This window comes from Myiozetetes cayanensis, unplaced genomic scaffold, assembly GCF_022539395.1.
Source record: "Myiozetetes cayanensis isolate MyiCay16 unplaced genomic scaffold, myiCay2020 scf22, whole genome shotgun sequence".
NCBI classification, from domain to species: Eukaryota; Metazoa; Chordata; class Aves; order Passeriformes; family Tyrannidae; genus Myiozetetes; species Myiozetetes cayanensis.
In genome coordinates, this window is record NW_026087434.1 from 4,385,043 (window position 1) to 4,405,036 (window position 19,994).

At 40.0% G+C, this 19,994-nt stretch overlaps 1 protein-coding gene across 1 annotated transcript in view; it reads right to left on the reverse strand.

Annotated features, from left to right (window-relative positions):
* The window catches only part of ANKFN1 (ankyrin repeat and fibronectin type III domain containing 1), a 108,258-nt gene extending 88,506 nt beyond the window's left edge, over positions 1-19,752 (reverse strand). Inside the window, exon 1 of the mRNA XM_050319263.1 lies at positions 19,604-19,752. The gene's annotated coding sequence lies outside the window, so the exon portion shown is untranslated. The remainder of the gene's footprint in view (positions 1-19,603) is intronic.
* Positions 19,753-19,994: the final 242 nt, after the last annotated feature.

Sequence of the window (19,994 nt, forward strand, 5' to 3'; positions counted from 1 at the left end):
CTCCTTTCAACCCAGGTCTCTCTCTCCTTTGTATGTAGATCTTGGGCTTCTGCCTCATCCTTCAGTTCTTTAACCTAAACCAAGATCTAAAGAGTAGGAGCAATACACACACTCTACAACATTGTACTTCTTAATATGTATAAACCCAAGCCTAAAGACCATTGAATATAATGAAAGGTGACCTAGACTGGCAAAAGAGACAACTTTATTTTCATGAAAAAATTAGGATGGAATTCCCCGCCCCCTCCATGTGCAAAGACCAAGATACCAGAAGCCTCAAAAAGAAGGTAAATCAAGTCTTTGTTATTCAGTATCTCTAAAATATAATGAATGATGAAGCCCATTAGAAATTAAACAGATATTTTCAGTTCTCATGATGCCCTTTAGCTGCCATTCTAAAAGTTATCTGACCTTTTCTCTCACCACTAACAGTTCCTGTGCCAGCAGCACCAGGACAATGCCCAGAGCAATGACAGGCATTTCATTTTCAGGCTTTGATATTGCAAAACAATGCAGCAAAGAGAAATTAAAATTTAACAAATTGATTGACAATTTTCTTTTAAACTCTTCCCTTTTGTTTCTACCATACCAATTTACCTCCTGCTGACTTGCAAAAGAAACACAGGGTAATTAATTTGCCTTGGTGGACGGTGAAGGAATACAGAATGCAAACATGAGAGCCATGGCTTTGGTGTATTTTGGCTGACAGCTGAAGCTGTAATTATTATCTGACAACAACTTGCATGCAAGTGTAGTTTCTAAAGCAAATAAATTTTCAGAAGAGCAAACAATGAAGTTTGAAACAAGTAAAGGCCAGCCATCTGAAAATACTGGCCATATTCTTTTAGTAAGCAGAGAATTTAGTATGTTGATAGGACATGTGGCACAAATAAAGCGTGAATAGGAGTGACTGTACAATGCAATTTATTTCCATCAGCGATTAAAATAATCTACCATAATTTCAAGGGTAGTCTTTCTTCTTCTATGGAAATTTAGGAACACATTTTCTTCTGTATTTCAGAGGAATAAACAACACTGCAAGTGAAGCACAAGTTGTAACTCTCTCCTAAGCATCCAAAGCCCCTGTGTGTGCAGATCAGGGCTGTGTTTGGTGTTGCTGCATCCTGAGTCTGTTCCCAGGGCTGCCCTGTGCAAATCTGAACCCCTTGACTTGAGATGTTGTTCTTTCTCTCCCTCGTCTCTAATCTGTCCATGCAGTAACAGCTCTGTGTTTTTTCTGTTTGCAACTGTTTCAGCCAAACTTCACTCACAGCTTTTGGAGTTCCTGTAGGAAGTCCAGATTGAAATTCTTATACCTGTGCAGTCCCAGCTCAGGACCTTGGAAACATCCCATCAGACCTGCTCTAGGGGGGATCATCGTTGTTCACACAAGGAACAAAACAGGGGAAAAGATACAGAGCTTGTGGAGCAGCTCAGATGCTTCCTGAAAGACTTCTGGGAGCACCCAGAATTGAAAGCACGTGTGGGGCAGGCTGACAGCTGAGCAGGGCATGTACTCCAAGGCTTCTTGTAAGAATCATCTGACTACAACTGCCTGTGGACACAGTCACTGATGCTCCAGGTGGCCTCCCGTGCTATCAGAGAGCCTGGATAAATGAATAGGTTAAAATCTTGGAAGGTAAAGTTTTGATCCAGAGAGGAAAATCTGGAGGCGTGGTGTCCAGCATTTCTTTGCAGTAAATGCCAGTGAGAAGAATTGTTCCCCAAGAAATTCCTGAGTCACTGTAATGACTATGATGTTAAAACATGAATTAAATATAACAGCTAAACCTTCCCCTAGTGGAATTGTGAGATAATGCACACCTATAGAACGTGAACAAGGTTTCTTGTAGCTGTGGGATACTTTATCTCTCTCCCTGAATCCTTTGCTAAGCTCACACTGCATCATAAAGGAAGCAATCTCACCGCTCCACCTCTCACTACAGAAGAGATTCAGCTTGCCATAAAATTGCATGTTTGATTCAGAACAACAAGATTGACTTTCTTTCTTTTTTTTTTTTTTAACAAAATAGCTGATTGTAAGATGAACAGGGTGTACCAGGGAAAAGAGTCCACAGTGGTTATGACTTAAGCTTAAAAGCTGGTACAAGTTAATTATTCCTCTTAAAGCTAAAACAGCCTGAAAAACAAGGTTTCCTTTGAACATCATCCCTAAATCTAAAAATCTGGCTGCAGACACCACTAGTTTACAGGCCTTCCCACACACTACACTTGTGTCTGTGAAGCAACTAGAAATGCAGCTTTGAACCTCTCATATGTACAGAGGAAACACAGAGATGATAAACTCACTATTTCTGCCAAATTCATTTTGCCTAATATGCTATTTTGGTGTTAAAATACAACAGGAATGATGGTCCCTGCAGACTAAATTAGAAACTTGATATTACACTTGCTAAAAAATATGCTAAACCTGCCCATTCAACTTACCTACGGAAAACTGTGGTGGTGCTTATTGTCACATCCAGGGGAGGTGGGCTCAGATTTCAAGCAGTGGTTGAGCTTAAGAAGTAAGTGAGCACACAGAGGGAGCAGCAGTGTGGAATAGTGGATACCACCCTGGATACCACACTGGGTTTGGGAGTGAGGAGACTTCGTTTCTATTCTTGTTATATGACTGTGACCAAGTCGCTTCCTGTTTCTCTGACCCCTTCCACCCTCATCCATCATCTGTCTGCACAGCAAGCTCTCCTTCCTGTGGGTAAGACCTAATAAAATAGGGTCTGTGGGTGATCCTGCAGCTCAAATAATATCTGTACAATGCTTCTTGCCTCTATTTATTAAGGCATGTTAGCTCCATGATATTCTGTGTTTGTGATTCAAGAGATGGCACCATATTACTGTCAAACTCACAGAATTATTATTATCTTCGTTCCCAGTGGCAAAACAGTCTTGCAATTATGTGAACCATTAATGATGCCAAAGGCTTTTTGTTTCCTTTGTACACTGTAAACCTTCTAGTACATATGAAATACAAATACATTTTCAAGCACCAATGAATAGATTTTCTCTTACTTATTAAATGTGTGAAAAAGCTGGTCTTTGGCAATGTACCTCACCACCATATCTGCTATTGCTTATTGTTTACCCATTTTAAAACCCACAATTTTGTATGTTGTTCTCCTGTTTCACATAGGGTTTGATTTTTATGGAAAAGGCCATCAGGAATTACTGGTACTTGGGAGTTTCATTTTCTGAAATGATTTGTGACTTTTGTCAACAACGCAAAGAGGGAACGGAAGTTATGTTCAAAGTGAGAAAAAGTTAATAAAGATTGATCTAAAGATGGTTTTACCACTTCCTAAAAATCTGAGCAGTAAGACAAATGGTGAAAAGAGTATGAACGAAAACTGGAGCCTTTTCAGCATTCTCTGAAGAGCAGAATTGCAATTTTTATTACATACGTACTCAGCTATCAGCTGCCACACAGTCTCCTTTGAGCCACGTGCCAGCTCGGATCAAGCCTTGGAGCACCCTGGATAACAGCTGGCAACTGTAACACACACTGCCTGGTTAAAGTTCATGTCATCAGCAGAGTAAAATGCATAGTGCTAAACCCTAAAACGTGTTCAGCGTTCTGCTCCTAACCCTGGAAAGCATTATAAGCACATGATTTTCTTTAACGCCTCCAGAAGTCTCAGTAGTTCCACTGAAAACAAGGAGACCACTTAAGTACTTAAATATTTAAGTGGAAGCTCAGGTGGGCTCCTGGATGGGGACCAACACTCCCTGCAGATCCAACCAACCACTAATTCACATCCTTGTTCTTGAGACAACAACCTACAGGGAGTGCAGCAGCACCACTGCTGGGAAGGGGAAATAATGTCACTATGAGTGAACTGGATCAATTCACATCAAAAGAGATTAAACTTCAGTTAATGAGAGTTGTGTCAGCCTTGCCTGTATCCCTGATATAAGTATACAACATTAAGAAGAGCCTGACGTCAAATAACATTAAACAATTTGCAGACAGAAAGTTTTTGTGAGCAGAGCTCAGTTTCTTGAAATACACAGCTTTTAGTGGAAGTGAGAAGAACAATTATCTGAAAGCAAACATGAGAACAAAAGGATGCAAACCTATCTCCAAACTAATGAAAAATCTGTGCTGAGAAATAGGGTGAGTGGTTCATATACTTAAGTACCCCAAAATACACAAAGAGTTAGGGTTACAGTGCAATAAATAGTGATTAAACATCCATCTTTAAGATGGAATACCTGTACCAAAATTACAGCTGAACAGTGAGAGGAAATGGTTTTTTAAACAGAAAATGTCTGTGCTGTGCCACGTTAGTGACAAGGCTTCCTGGGCAGAGCTCTGTGTGTAGATGTCCCCACTCCAAGTGTCACATCCTCAGAGCATCAGTCACTGTGTGTGTGCTGGTGCATCGATCTGTGTTTGTGCAGCACCTTCTCTCCAGAGCATTAAAGTTCAGAAATCCTCAAAAAAAATAGTTCAAGCTCTCTTTATTCTGCTCCAGTGGAATCCCAAGTGAAAACAGACTCATTGAGTATGATTTGTCATAGTTTTATGTGCTTCCCATAGTGACTTATGATTTTTTTTTTTTGATAAATACATTCTATCTCTCAGTAATCTCATACCTGAAATTGAAAATAAAAGTTCAAAAATATATTTTATCCTAAAATTTACCAGTTAATACCCCATTCAAGCAAATGTCATGCCTGGAAAACTCGTAACAAATTCTCTTTTTAAAACAGTCTCTATAGAACATAAGACTATTTTACGTGTTTGGATTTAAGAAGTAGAAAATAAAGCTCAGCACAGCCATTTAATGGGAACAATCTTAAGGCTTGTCCACACAGGAAGTTAAGCTAAATTAGCTGAAAGGTGTGAATTTAAAGTGCATTAAGGTAAAGTGAACTACAGTCACTTTATTTCTGAATGAGAACATTCACACCAAGCTTTAATGCACTTTAACTAATATACTTTCAAATCATATCTTTAGTTAATTTGTCTTAACTTCCTGTGCAAACAACTCCTCTCTAGCACTTACTGAGAGCCACAATATAGATTGATGTGGTTATATTTATAAATATGCCTATTAACCTTAAGACTCTGAGTCAACAAATTTGGGATGTTAAATAAAAATAAGAAATATGTCCTTCCATGAACTTCCTAGTGCTGTGAGAGTGCAAACAGTCCTAGTGTTCCTAGTGCAAACATATCATTAATTTAGCCCTAATTTGTATAAAAGTATATTAACTACTCAGAGCCAGATTTAAAAAAAAAGTACACTTGCATATTGTCACTGACTATAGTAGGAATTTATTTCTGAAACAAATGAAATGCAAATAAATAGAGAAGAAAGTTATGCTTCATTTAAATACAGCAAGACAGGCTAAATATAAACGACTTATATCTGAATTCACTTTTTAAAAAAGGCTCCAGAATTCTTTCCTTTCTGAGGGGTGTCTGAAAGTCACGGTTATAAAGGATAACTCAAATTATCTAGAAAACACAAAACAAGATTTTGCCTGGGATAAGCTGAGAAATCAATACTAACTGTGCTTTTCCTGCCACTGCTTGAGTTAAAGGAACGTTTTCAGCAGCAGTTCTGGTAGGAAGAGAGCGGGGACAAACTGAACACCCCACGTTCAGTGGCAGGGTGACTGAGAGCTCTGACAAACCCAGGGACAATGGTCTGGCACAGCCACCAGGGTTGTGCCCTACAGAGCAGCAACCAAGCTCAGCTACCAGGAGTCCAATGGAGAAAGGAAGCAAAAGATGTTCTCTGCAAGAGCAGCAAAATAATCTGTTTTTCCAAATAGTCTGTTTTTCCAGCCAAGCTGGAAGAGTGTCCTTGTGCATCCTGGTACACAGCCCTGGATGCAGCCCCACATGTTCTCAAAGCTCCACAGGTGCCTCTGATTCCCTCCTAGATCAACTCCAAGTCCTTTCTCTCTCTTTGAAAGCTGATGAATAGCACAGATTTAGCTCAAGAGGAAAATGCTTTAGTGTTGAGACCTTTTAATTCTCATTACTGATGACAGAGAGAGCGGGATAGTGGATCATTAAAAGCATTCTCTTTCAAAAGAGGACTGCTAAAATAACAGAACTCGTGGTTTTAAAGCATTAAATTTTTAAGAAAAAAAATCTGCATCTCAGTATACAACCCTTTTTTCAGTTTACCAATTCACAAAAGCCTTTACATGATTCAAGCAGATGTTCTGATCGACCAGGCTGCAAGAGAATAGAGATAATAAGATATCCAGCAGTTGATAAATAACTAAATAGTTCCATCAGCCTTCATAAATATTTTGAAATGTTAGATATTCCCAGACAAGTTCTTTTAGTTAGCTAGCAGAACTCCATCAGTGAAAAAGCTTCCTTAAGTGCACTGGTAATTTTCTCCTACAATTTTCCCCAGCAACACCAACTCAAAGTGCTGCATTAACACAGGTGGCAAAGCTACAGCCATTTACAGTTCAACACCTTGTAAGAGACTGTCCCTGCGTGGGCACCCTGGTGCTCTGTACTGAACGTTACAAACCACACACGGTGAGATGAGCAAACCCAGCTCTGCTTGACAGCTTTTTTCTGGGTGCAGACTGTTGCTTAGACAACACACAGCCTTGTGCTTTGAATCTCAGTTAGAGCCACAATCCTTTTTTAGTCCCTCATGTTGTCTTGTTTTCACCCAACCGGGCAGCCCGTGCTCTGTTCCTGAGCATTCAGGCTAATGCAGCCTTTGGGCAGGTTTTCCACAGCTCAATATTCTGTGTTTTATGCTGCTGGAGCTTTTAAATCATGCTGCATTTTCATGATGAAAGCCAGTCACAAACCTAAACTCTCCTATATAAACCAGAAAGGCCAACCATTAGGTTCAGAGACCCAGGCAAAGGCAACAAGCACGTGTGTGGCAAAACTGAGCTACTTGTCCCTTAGCCCCTGTTTGTGTGGCATCTTACTCCTGTCACACTTCACTGTTCATTGCCAACGTGTTCTCTTTGGAGCCCTTAATTCTGGATTATGTCAGAGAATAAATCCAAGAGAAGCAGCAGTTGTTGCTTTTGCCAAGACCACAGCAAATGCAGGATCCCTTTGGGGGTGGGCTGTCAGTGCTCTCCCTGAGCAGTGGGCACTCACCGAGCTGAGATAACCAGACAGCTCAAGGCTGTAAGAGAGAACATCTGGTCATTTACTGTTCCTGCAACAACTTTAACTACCCTAAACTTTTGGGGTGTCCTCATCTTTCTTCCAATTTCCCCAAAATCAGACTGTTGATATGCTGATTTGAAGTTTGGGTGTTTTATGCTCAGGCCTGTAGAACTGTGCTCATCACCAGCGCCCCTAAAGATGCTTTTCCCTGGAGTGATAAACAAGACACAGCTCCCATCTCCAGTGCTGCCTGCTGTGTCCTTCTCTGCCCTTCTCTGCCCTTTCTTTGTAGCTTGTGGAGTGAGGAAGTCTGCATTTCACTTTTTAATTACTCCTCCCTCTCTGCAGTTAATACCAGAGCACTGCTATCCTTTGAGGACTGAAAAGTGGGAGCTGTATTCCCAGGGGATCCAGACCTTGCTTGGACTGGGCGTGACTCAGTGAAAGAGGGACAGTTTTCTCCTTTCCTCGGTGATATAAGGTGGGGACATTCTGTAACCTATAGAAAGCTGTGCATCAATCTTGATCACCCCAGATATCACATCCTAGAAATACAAAACCCCCCATTTAAACAGCAAAAACATCAAGAGCAAATACACCTGAGACAGGCAGACGTGTCTAATTCACACCATCAAGCACTTTACGAGCTAAAACTTGAACTTCAGTGATTATGCCCGAGACATTTAAATGGCTTTAAATTATAAGTCTAGCAGAAGTATTTTTCTAATAATAAGCCATTAATTCTGGCAGTTGCAGACTGTCTGAATCTAGGTGTATAAACTGTAGCTGCATCAATCAGTGCTGTGTGTCTGACTATTTCAGGCATTCCTTGTTAGTGTAAAGAAAGAACAGTTTGTCCACCAAGCACAACAGCAGCTGAGATTCCCGTTGATTGATAACTAAATGTGCCGTAGTGAAAATATATTCGGATGGAGCTGGAGGAGCAGGAACGGCAAAGACGTAATTGGGGGGCGGAGGAAGGAGAGATGGAATTGGCCACAACAGGAAATTCCTTCTCACGAGTCTTCCAACGGGCTGGCAAGATGGATTTCATTCCTGCAGGTAACAGGGCCTTTATATTTAATCTTCTGCAACATCTGTAACCATGCAAATTCTTCACTGCTCCATATGCAAGCTCAGTTACTGAAAAATTGTTCTTGCTGCTCAGGACATTGCTCCACTGTACATTAGTCCTGGTTCACATACAGAATCCACTGATGTCAACAAATTGGTGTGTAGGGAAAGCATATATATGTATACATATATATATATAAAGAGAAGTTATTCTGCCAGCTGAAGAGTCCTTTATTGGCCACAATTAGGAATTTGGACATTTCTGAAGTCTAGAGCACTTTATCAAGAGGCTTCTAGGATTTATTTCCAGGGAACCAATGATTTCGCTGATAAAAATTGGCAGAAGTTCACAGATATTTAAGTTGAAGAAGCTTATTTTAAAAGCTTTACAGTTCTAACTAGAAAAGGAATATTTTCTGCTGTAAATGTCATTATCATTATACACCAATGACAAGAAAACCTCAACTCATTTTCCAGCTTGGTGAAAATTTTGGGGTTTGAGTTCTCAGCCAGTTTTTGGGTTTTTAGTTTCTGGGTTCTCTCTGAGCTTTGACAGACTGAAGACAAGCTAAAATTTTCAGAGCAACAGATTTCCATTTGCAAACTGTGAAATTCTAGGCCATAAAACACTGACAAAATTTGGCCCAGGTCCTGATTTCGTAGATCAAGTAGCTGAGCATCACTACAACAGTGAGTAACACAACACTGGAATCTCCTACTGCATGAGTCTCTTTTCTAAAATTCTTTTCCATCAATATGGTTGAAGATTTTAGAAACATTTAAGAAAGATACTTTAAAGCATGAGCCCTTCTTTTTTGAGTAGAAATTCACACAGGCACTTCAGCACAATTAAATAATCTGCTTGTATTTATGAACAAGCTGAAATAGCTTGGTCAGTTGATTCTTGGAAAGGGAAGGGCTTTAAATACAACATCAGGGATCTGATTTTTAAATGGCTTTTTTTTGTGGTAATAGGTTCAGAGCTCAACTTTTCAAGGGAAAAATCTAGGAAAATATCTATGCTGAGTTAGTTTTCACTTTAAAAAAGAAAAGGCCAGTAGTCACACTCCTCTATCAAGACAGTGTATTTAGAGATGACAGTCAAGATTCCATTCTCATTCCTGTTTATGACTTTGTATTTTTCTCATTTTCTTCTTTAAAATTCTCCAGAATTATCTTCCCTAATCAGTTGTGAAAAGCACAAAATAAAATCATGTGGCAGAGGTTTATGTGCTTGAGAAATCAGCCTCCTGGAGCGACTTCTAAATGAAGAAAACACAATTCTTCTTTTGTCTTTTTCTTGGCAATTTCCACGTAAACTCAGAAGACACCATTCCCTGTCCCATGAAGCCACATCATTCTTGGAAAAAGAACCACAACACTCATTTATACAAAGAACTTTTCTGGGACGAGCTAGGAATGAAAATCAGATTTATTTTTATTGTTTTATGAGTTTGTTTTGTGACCTAACGAAGGGGCACCACTCCATTCATGGCAAGCAGAATTAACTCCAAGTTGGCTTCCCCTCTTCCACAAGAAGTGCTGCAAAGAGATTTCCAAGGAGATGGAGCTGGGGGTGGCTGCAGGAAGGCTCAGGCTGGCACGTTATGTAGCTATGATTAGCAGTAAGTGTGGCAACAGAGCCATGGATTGGTGCCCCCTGATGATGCTGGACCCACCCATGAACTGTTTTTCCCTTTCACATCCCTTTGGAATTCTTTTAGGTAACAATCTATGAAAAAATCCGATTGTAACAGTCAAAACAAAGATGTGCTCAGGTGTCTGGCTTAATGTGAACCATTTCTAATCTTTTCATTTCTAGTTGCAATGATGCATTTACTCAAGGCAGAAAAGGTGGCTGTGGATCATTTAGGTCCCACTCCTACATCCACAGCACTTTGTAAGGGACAAATGTTTCAGCACACTGAGACAGAATTACATAAGAAAATCCTTTCTCATAGATGGGGATGCATTTAATTTTCATAGTGGTTAGCAAATAATTTATTTTTACCACTTCTTCCTAACTGACCTAATATCTGACCAAATATGCCAAATAAAGGCCCTCCACACAAACTATCAACTGGGAGATCTAGGAGAAGCTGGGGAAAACTGTATGTCATTTTTAAGCCTCCAGTGCAGATTAGTCAGATGCAAACTGGGGTGGTCTGTCTGCCACCAGTGATTGTCTTGCAGAACACGAAAACAAAACCACAAAGCTGCTGACAGGCTATTTTTACATTTCTTCCCATACAAGTTTGGTCATGGCTTCTCTGAGGATGCACAGCTGTCCTCGTTTGAACCTGCAGGAGATCTCAATATCCCCATTTATGGGTCGTGTTTCCTTTATGTTCAGCCAGATGGAAACTGGGATTTTTCCTTCCAGCTTTGCAGTCTGGATTGCTAACTGGGGTTTGCTTGGCTTCTGCCTGCTCCTTCATTTCTGTTTCATTTTCTGCTGCATTTGTCTATCCAGGAAATCACCTCCAATTACACTGGGATATAAATTGACAGAAGTTATTCCCTGTGTTAATCTGCTCACTATACCTCAAATCTTTAGAAAGTGGAATAAACTGTCTGGTTCTGAGTGTTCCAAGTGACCACACAGAGTTGCTGCATGTGCTAGCACACAGAATCTGACACCTCAGCTTCCTCTGCAGAGTTTTTCTATTAGCTATTAACTGCTTTAGGTGACATTTCAAAAATACCTTGAGACAGGTATATTATGTGTCTGCTGGTGCCTGGTTTTTGCATGTTAATAATCCAGTTCTTCCTGTACAAATCTCTGAGTCCAACCTTTAAATCAAAAAATGAAGTGACTCCCAGGGAAGACAGATTTCTGAAAGGCAGTGTTTTAAAATGCTCTTTGTTCAGAGGAACAGGGTCTTATTTTATGAAATGCCTTTTGAGCTGTCTCACACACAAGGAAGGATGGTGGGAGCCCTTCTCAGTGGTCACAGTAAGACACTCTGAGTAAGAACTTTCGGAAGCTCTGCATTCCTGTTTCAGATTTAACCAAAGAACAGGAAACCATTAATGACGAATTTCACCTGTAGAATCTTGTACAAACTATTCACGTTTCACTGGGGGAAGGAAATAATTTATCTGATTTACTCTACGCTTCTAACCCTGAGTCTATTTTTTTATTGTCTGCAGGAATTTCCTTGGTCTCAGCAGAAAAACAGGCACAGCAGATCATTCCAGTAAATCTTTGGACAAAACTCTCTCCAGCCTTCCCCCCCTTACCAAACACAGTGCACATTTGGTGTTGTAGCACTGAACTACTGAAAACTGACAACACAAATTTAGTAAAAATCACGGAGCCTTGGAATGGTTTGGGTTGGAAGGGATCTTAAAACTCCTCTTGTTCCAACCCCTTGCCATGTGCAGGGACACATTCCACTATCCCAGGTTGCTCAGAGCTCCATCGAGCCTGACCCTAAAAACTTTCACCCATTGCAAATTAGAACTTTACAAATGACCAACTGCTAACAACTTATTTTTTTTTTCAACTCTACAAAACAGAGAACTACAAACATAAATCAGAACTTCCAGAAATGAGAAAAATTCTGGATCTTAAGAAAATTACTCTTAACCTTGCAATACGGAAGTATGAAGAAAATGATAGAGAATGTGCTGAGAGCCAGGACTGAATTATGGTCTGTGGAGATCCCTAATGTAATGGATTCTGGATGGGGGAAGGAATAGACATTAGAAAGTAATTGTGCTTTTTTTTTTTTTCCAAATAAAACCATTTAGTAATGCATGGACACATGGCTTGCATTTTTGTTCTGCTTGTTACCACACTGGTATTGCATTTCAGTTCAGGGGGAATAAAGGTTAATAACTCCAGTTCAAAAGGCTATTGTTGGCAAGCTTAAGGACACAAACCAGTTATTCTGTCCCCTGTACAGCAGCCAGAACGGCACATTTCTACCATAATCAGAAGTTGGTCAGCTCTAAACCATCTAATTAAAGCAATTATTCTGGGCTTTAATTGTTTATTTTTATTACTACAGTATCAAGAGGCCCCTGCTGAAACTGGGGCTATTGCTCTACAAACACTTAGCAAGAGAGAATACTTTCCCTTTCAAGCTTTCGATATAAATAAATAAGACACAGAGGAAACAGAAGAGTGAAGAGATGATAGTTATCTCTGGGTTTAGTTACAAAGTGTTAGAGACATGATTAGCAGCTGACCCTGCTTGGTCCCATTCCCATGTCTGACCACTTGGGTGCCTTGGGTTTTATATATCATTTCAATCTTTAAGAACAAGAAAAGAAGAGTAAAATGCAGCAGGAGCTACTATTTCAGCTACATTACTGGGTACTGAAAATTACAGGATTCTGATCGTAAAGACCAGGTGGTTTTTAGCAAGACAGAAAAAATTATTATCAGTTTCATAAATGTGGTTTCTATTTAAATAAGCTAATTATTTCTCTTAGCCATCCTTTGACAGTTAAATTCAAAGCTCATTGAAATCAGCTAAATACTTCCATTAATTTCAGAGGCTTTTGGATTATGTTCCCTTTCTGTCCCAACAAAACCCCTTTATAATATTAATTTGAAATTCCAAGATAAACCTAAGAACCCTCTTGAAGAAATGTAAGGGCCTAACTAACGTGAATTAAACAATCCAGCCATTTGTTGGGAAGTCTATCAGTGCTGAAACCTGGTCCTGTAAGGCCAACTTTGTGAGCAGGATAAAAGCCCCAATAAAGCTGGCTGGGCACTTTGAAAGGACTGTGGTACCTTACGTATTTTATTGGTAACATGAATAAATCCATCAGTGTCCTGAAAGCAGGAGCCTTTCTACCTCACTGGTATAAAGCAAGAAAGCCTAATCAACACACTTATATGTATAAATAGCCGGTTTTGATGAGGTAAGACCCATGAGTAGGTGTTTGCAAGAGTAAGGTCTCAGAAATACAGTTTACAGAGAGTTTTGCTCGGTTTACAACTAAACAAACTTTATGTCAGCAACTGAAACACGAAGTCTAAGGCGTCACCTTTTTCAGTAGCAATGTTAAGCTGAGCAAAACTTTTCAAAGGAAGTAAAAGCCCCTGCAACAATGACCACAGTTACTCTCAACACGCAGCTTCTGTCTTGCACTAAAGCAGTGCATTGCTATCACCTCTCTGCTATCCACACATTCCTGTGGGACAGTTAGTTTTTAATTCATTTAAAAATCCACCATTAATCAACCTAATGAAAAGCACGCCAGAAAGTGGGCAGAGGTTCATAACAAAATAGCAGAGACAGGGAGCTAAATAATACCTATAAATAACACTTAACTACAACTTATGAGGTTTGTATAAAAACACAGACATTTATCTCTCACTTGGCCACCTCTGCCTGCAAGAGCCAGGTAGAATAGAGGGTAACAGGCTAAAACATTTCACTTTTCCCATTGGCATCCTCCCGTATCACCTCTCCTCTCTCTATCCCAATTCTTTGTCTCTTGAGTGATGAATCTGAATCTAATCCTAACTGGCACTATAATCAGGCTGTGAGTGCTGACAGTGCTCAGTGGAAATAACACCCCTTTCACAGCTTAACTAAGCCATACTGTGGGTTTAAATAAAGAGCCCTATGAACATGACAGCAGATATTAACTGGAGAAATGCTTTTGCCATTCTGTTTCATTCCCTTAAATAGAAAATAGCAAGGAGCTACTGTTGGTCGATAGGGACAATAATGAGTTGGGATGGGAGCTGTCTGGAGCAGTGGTTATCCCCAAACTGCAGATAAGCCGTGACAAAATGAAAGAAATTTCAACTCCTCACACCAATCTTTCCCTCTGTCCTGTTTTTCTCTTACATTTCTAAGAATCTGGTGTGCTCTCCAAAGCTTCATCTTCCCATCATCCTACAGAGTTTAAAAATGCCTAAAGCATCATGTCTGTGGCATGTCACGATGTAAAAATACAGGCTTAGCTGTAAGACGTCAAGTGTTGCAATTCTCAGCTTCTTATTGTTATCCAAATGAAGTCCAGTTATTTTTTTTTAATGTACTGCTGCAGGGAACCATTCTTTAGCTCTTATAAATGTAGGAGTTCAACTGCATTTGGTAATGCTGAAACATGTCACAGCTGAGGCTCACTCCTTGCCCCTGTGGACACTCAGGCAGCCACTTGCTGTCCCAAATGCTCAAAGTACATGCAGATAATGATACAAAACATACCTTTATATAAGAACATATGGCCGTTATGGCATTTGTTTTTAATCCCAAATTGACCACAATGGTCATGTTCAGGCAGCATCGGTCTAAGTCATATAACACTGTGTCAGAAATCTGAAAAACACTGTCAATAAATGACATAGAGACATTCAGATGCCCAGTGATGTCTCAGGGTTTCTTTGCTCACAGTTACAGCAGTGGAAAGCAGTCAGGTTATACAGAAGGAATTACACAATGGAGGTCATTTCTAAAACAATCAACATGAACTAATTGGATGTGGGGTATTTTATACTGTATTAACCCATTTAGTTCCCAAAAGCCCCTAACAGCCATCATCTGGTTGAAATTCCAGCTCAAAGTAAAATTCTATGTTGATTATTTTAAATCATAACTTGCTGGCTCTATATTAAATAAAAATTGAATGATTACTTGCACTTGTGAGCCAAAAAGTATTGTCACACCAGACAGAATCCAATAAAACCAGCCAATTCTTTTCCATATCCTTTTGCAATGACCATAGATCAAATTTTCCATATATAAAATGCCTAGTGATATATATGTATTTAAGAGGAACAAATGGCTAAATGGGAATTCTAACTCAACATTAACTTCTGAACAAATTTGATACACTTCATTATAACAATTTTTGAAATACAGTCATCATTTTAAACAGTCTTACATAAACTTCCCCAAGCACTATAATTATACATTCAGTGAAATATTTCAAACTTTCCCTTTGCTTTTCAAAAGTGCACTGGCTGCACATGTCAACTTCTACAACATATAACTTTGGTCATTAAAATGTTGGACCTGAAATTTCTGTTTCAAGTGACAATTTGACTGATCTAAGACTTAGTTTGGCTACAAAAAACATTGTGTTTCAGTCTGAGTATCCACTCTCCCTTTCCAAAAGAATTTGTTACTCCCCTGGTGATGCATGATGGCTATTGTATAATCTTGCACTGCCCAAAAAGAGAGGCTATAGAAGCCAGCCTATACAAGCAGAGATTTATGAAGTGGCAAATATTTGCTTGAGACAATTGCTGACCTCAAAGGAACATCTTCAGGAGCCCAGGCCTGCTGAGCGTTGCCATATGATTCACACACGGATTAGCTCGGAACAAAAGCTGCAGCAACTCTGGTTTTAGAAGGAACTTGGATTCAGGTACATCATCTCAGCTTGACTCCATGTGAAATTTAAATCCAAAGACCATTAATTTCAACATTGTCAGGAGGCAAAAGGGAAGGGAGACATTAGCCTTAAAATATTTAGAAAAGAGCGTTTTAGGATCCCTCTGCAGATTTCCATCTTTCCCAGTGCACCCTCTGCCTTAAGGCAGGACACCAACCCTGACCTCAGAGCTGCTCTGGGTGCACTTCTGATGTGTCTCTGGGGAAGGCAAGTTTAGGCATCAAGCTCATACTGAATTTCCAGGACCTTCCTCCAAAATGCACTCCAAACTCTCAAGGTTTACTAGTACAGAAAAATCCCAATCCAAATCATCCTTAACACAGGCTTGAAGGTGTCACAAAAGCAGGCTACAAAACCAGTGATGGACTTTTTTCAGGTAAAAAAAAAAAAAAAAGCAAAACCAACTTGTCACAGGAAGAAGAGATAACAGCTCCACAAATCCCAGGGCTGGAGAATTAATAAAAGCAGGGCATAAGGAAGTAGTACTGGTTCTCCATAGGGCAATCCATTAAAACTCTATTGATAAACATTCAGGAAGAGAGAAGAAACATTAATCCAAGTCTTCTCATATGTGTGATGTTTGGGGATTTGAAAAGGCTTTGAGATGAGGTTTGTTCATCCAAACTCCTTGCTGAACACTTTCAGATGTCCCACATCCTCTTGCACTTCAGAAGATGCAAGTGCTGCTCATTGCCTTTACATTTTTCAGCATATCACACTATTAGTTTTACATCTTAATTACTGGGGAATATCCTTTTTTTTTTTCAGTGAAATAAATCTTTGGGGTCTAACACTTTCCAGTTGTTTTTTTCAGTGTGCCTGAGTGCCTACACATCAAGCCAACATAATGTGATTACAGTAAGTTTTGTCATAAATGAGGTAGCAAGGGCAACACCAGCAATGAAGATGTGAAACCACTAGATTTGGTGCACCTTGGAAAGCAGAGTGCTCTCAGGGGTCTTTGGAGAGTTTGCCTTCTCACCAACCTGGAACAAGCTAAACCCCTCACTGCAGTGTTTTCACAGCTGCTGTTCCCTCTGTCAGGCAGAGCACACTGCTCTTCCATGTGCTGCAGCAGGAACTGCAGTGGGCTCAGCTACACAATGTGACTAAGTGGGATATTGGGGCAAGCAAAGATTTGGGGTGATTTGTCTGCTTTCAGAGCCTCCATCTATACAAACAAGTAGCTGGGCCATTAGTCCCATGGGCTAATCAGTATTTGATCCACATACATCTCCCTGGCCACAATATAAAGCCTGCAAAGTTGACAATACCCAGCCAGGACTTACATGACACAAGTATAAAGCCTGCAGCTACAGCCACACACTGTTTGTGGTCACTAGTCCTGGCTTCTTAAATCCTTTAAGGCTCTCTGAAAAAGCCAGAGCAGTTCCAGGATTGGAAGCATCTGCGTAAGAACCATTCACAAATCCGAGGTTATCTGGCTCTTCCAACAAAAGATGATGTAAAGCTTTTACAGAAGAGGATGCCCACTGCCTACCTTCATGGAATAGTGATGGATGTTGGGGAGGAATCAGACAAGTGAAAGCAGGTTGCAAGGGGCAGCACCACACCAGACCATCACAGCAGTCCTCTTTTCAGGACTACAATATAAAAAGCCATGAACCATGCACAAGCTAATATATGATCTGTCTTTCATCTAGAGGTGTCTTGGAGGAGTTATACCTGCTGATCTTTCAGTGACTAAATCAGATTGATCAAAGACTTGCTCACATTATAAGCCTTGCCTTTACTTGGTGTTGAAAAACCATATACTAAATAAAAATGGTAAGATCCTGAAATTTGATCTGTATGAGATTATCCCTCTTGCTAAAAGCATGAAACTTTGCCAACTCCTTGGCTGCCAGCCACATAAATCAGCTTCTCATAACTCTTCCTATAGGTCAATCATCATTCATTTCTTTAATCTTTAAGACTAACTTCCACTTTTTCTCCTGTTTCAGCTCAGTGTATATATATGTGTCCTATGTGTAAAGCATTAAGAAATTGAAATAGCTGTTGCCATCAATCTGCTCTGCTTATTCTACATTCGATCTTTGCTGCCTTTTCTAAGATATGCAGCACTTCTCTATATTATTAGAATTCTTGTTATTTACTTAGTTTCTGGATTAAGTGATCCCTTGGTGTTATCTCCAGATTTCTGGGAATGCTTCATCTACACATGCAGTGCACTTCAAAGGCTTGGATGAAAGGCAGGGTGTAACTAATGCTGATAATAGGACAAACTTAGTAAATGTGAAGTAACTAAAAGTGCTCTCAGTGGTTTATTCATGCAAAATCTCTAACAGCAGGCCTGGCAAAAGTACTGACATTTTTGCTCATCTGAATGAAAATTGAAAATAAACTCTACCCAAAAATGTAAATGTCAAACAAGGAAAAACTGCAGAACTAGACACCAACTGAGGACGGGGGAAGAAATTAAGAAGATCAATCTGCAATGACTTAAAATCCTTGGTTACAAAACCCCCCACACCATAAATCCAGGATTTTCTTCACATATTGCAAAACATACATGCCAAATTGTAATTAAGAACTCAAACACTGCTTACTAAATGTACAGTATTTTAATCCTTAGCTGGTGTCACTGATTCAAGCAGTAACATTGTTTGAAGTAGGGCATAAAAGGATGGAATTATAACCACAGACAGAAAAGGGAAACAGTTTGAGTGACTCATTATTGCCTTCATCTTTATTCAAGCACAAAAGCTAATATTATTCATAAAGGCGCAAACGTGGCAATTTTTCTTAATTTAAAGTGGAGCTCAGAGACAAATTGTCAATCCCCACGCAAAAGGGAGTACTGTGACTGTTGGCACCTGTGATCATTCAGGATAAGCTCAGCAGTGATCTGCAGGTTAGTGTTGTGTGAGGAACAGGAAAAGTAATGACAGTGCATGATTCCTGACAGTACACATGAGGAGGGCTGGTGTGTGACACTTGTGCAGCTGCTCTGTGCATGCAGATACCAACAACTCCTTTTCCCTGCAGTATCACAGCCGAAAGACGAACAACTAAGTTGCCTGTGGTGGGAAGTGCATCCACTGCGACAGTGTGAGACTCGTCTGGGAGCGTGGAATCAAAGGGAGCCTGCACCCAAACGGTCAGTGGGCTGCATCAGCCGGCGAAATACTGAATTTTAATTCAAATATGATGAAAAATTGTGACCGGAGGAACTTCGTACATTAAAGCAAGAAGAACTGAGAGACAAATTCATCCCCCCCCCAAATAAACTGTCTTAAAATTGGAATAATTCAGGTGTCTCTTTTTAGATGAAATGACACAAACTTAGGGAGTTTATGTATTAGGCTTTCCCAACTGAGACTGGCAGGAGCTCTGGTAATACATAACACTTTAGGTTCAGCAGATCAAGTGTTTATTTCAATACACACAAAAATTAAATTTTATCATTTTATAGTATGCTGGATTTCACTGAATCACAGCTACTACTTTATCAATGCTGTAGCTGTTTTGAGGGAAATAAACTGCTCTATTTCTGTTATTTATACATCAGCACAGACAAATTTTTCTACATGTGAACATATATGCACAAACACTACATGCACACACTTCTTGTGTACTATGAAGAAAAGCAAGGAGATTTATCTACGGAAAAGTTAATTCAGTTAAATCTGCAGTAAAAGATCAATACTTTATCTCAGGTCCTGCACATCTTGCAATGAACTCCAAAAGCAAACACAATTTTCACGAGCAATCTGGTCTATTCCTACAGTACTTTACAGCCCTTTCCAGATCCTCCCGGCACATCATCTCCCTTTGGTGGATGAGGAAGGAAAACACAGAGGTGAGATTTTTGGGGCTAGAAAAGAAATCAGCAGCTAAATGCAGACCTACAACCCTCCCAGTAAACAAGGCAAGCATCGCATCAGCACCCCTGTCTCAAACATACGTGCCCTACTGGGGAGTGCTGGCCACTTCTGGTTGCCAGCCAGTAAACTTTCCCCCTCCTCAGCGTGAACTCTGATTGTGTGCCAGTTCACTTACCCATGATTATCATTTTTTTCTGTCTGATGAGCGTGGAACAATTGCCCTCCGAGCACTGCTTAGCCAGAGCCGGAAGAACCGTTTGCCTCCAGCCCAGCTGTCGGAGTCTCCATGCAAGATGCTGTGCAAAATGTTGAGTTAAAAGAAAACACGAGTAGGGGGAAAAGAGAGCTCTCTGAGAACCTCCACATGGTTCCTGTTGCTAAGGGAACCACTCCCTTTGTCTGCATAGGTTAGGAATGGCTGCTTCGTTTGGAGTCTGTCTCTTAAGTACCGAAAACAGCACAACAATTTCAGAAAGAAAGAAACAAAAAAAAAACAAACCTCCAGAATATCTTACAACCTAAGGAAAACTGAACTGCCTTGGAATTCTTACATTAAAAGCAGCTAT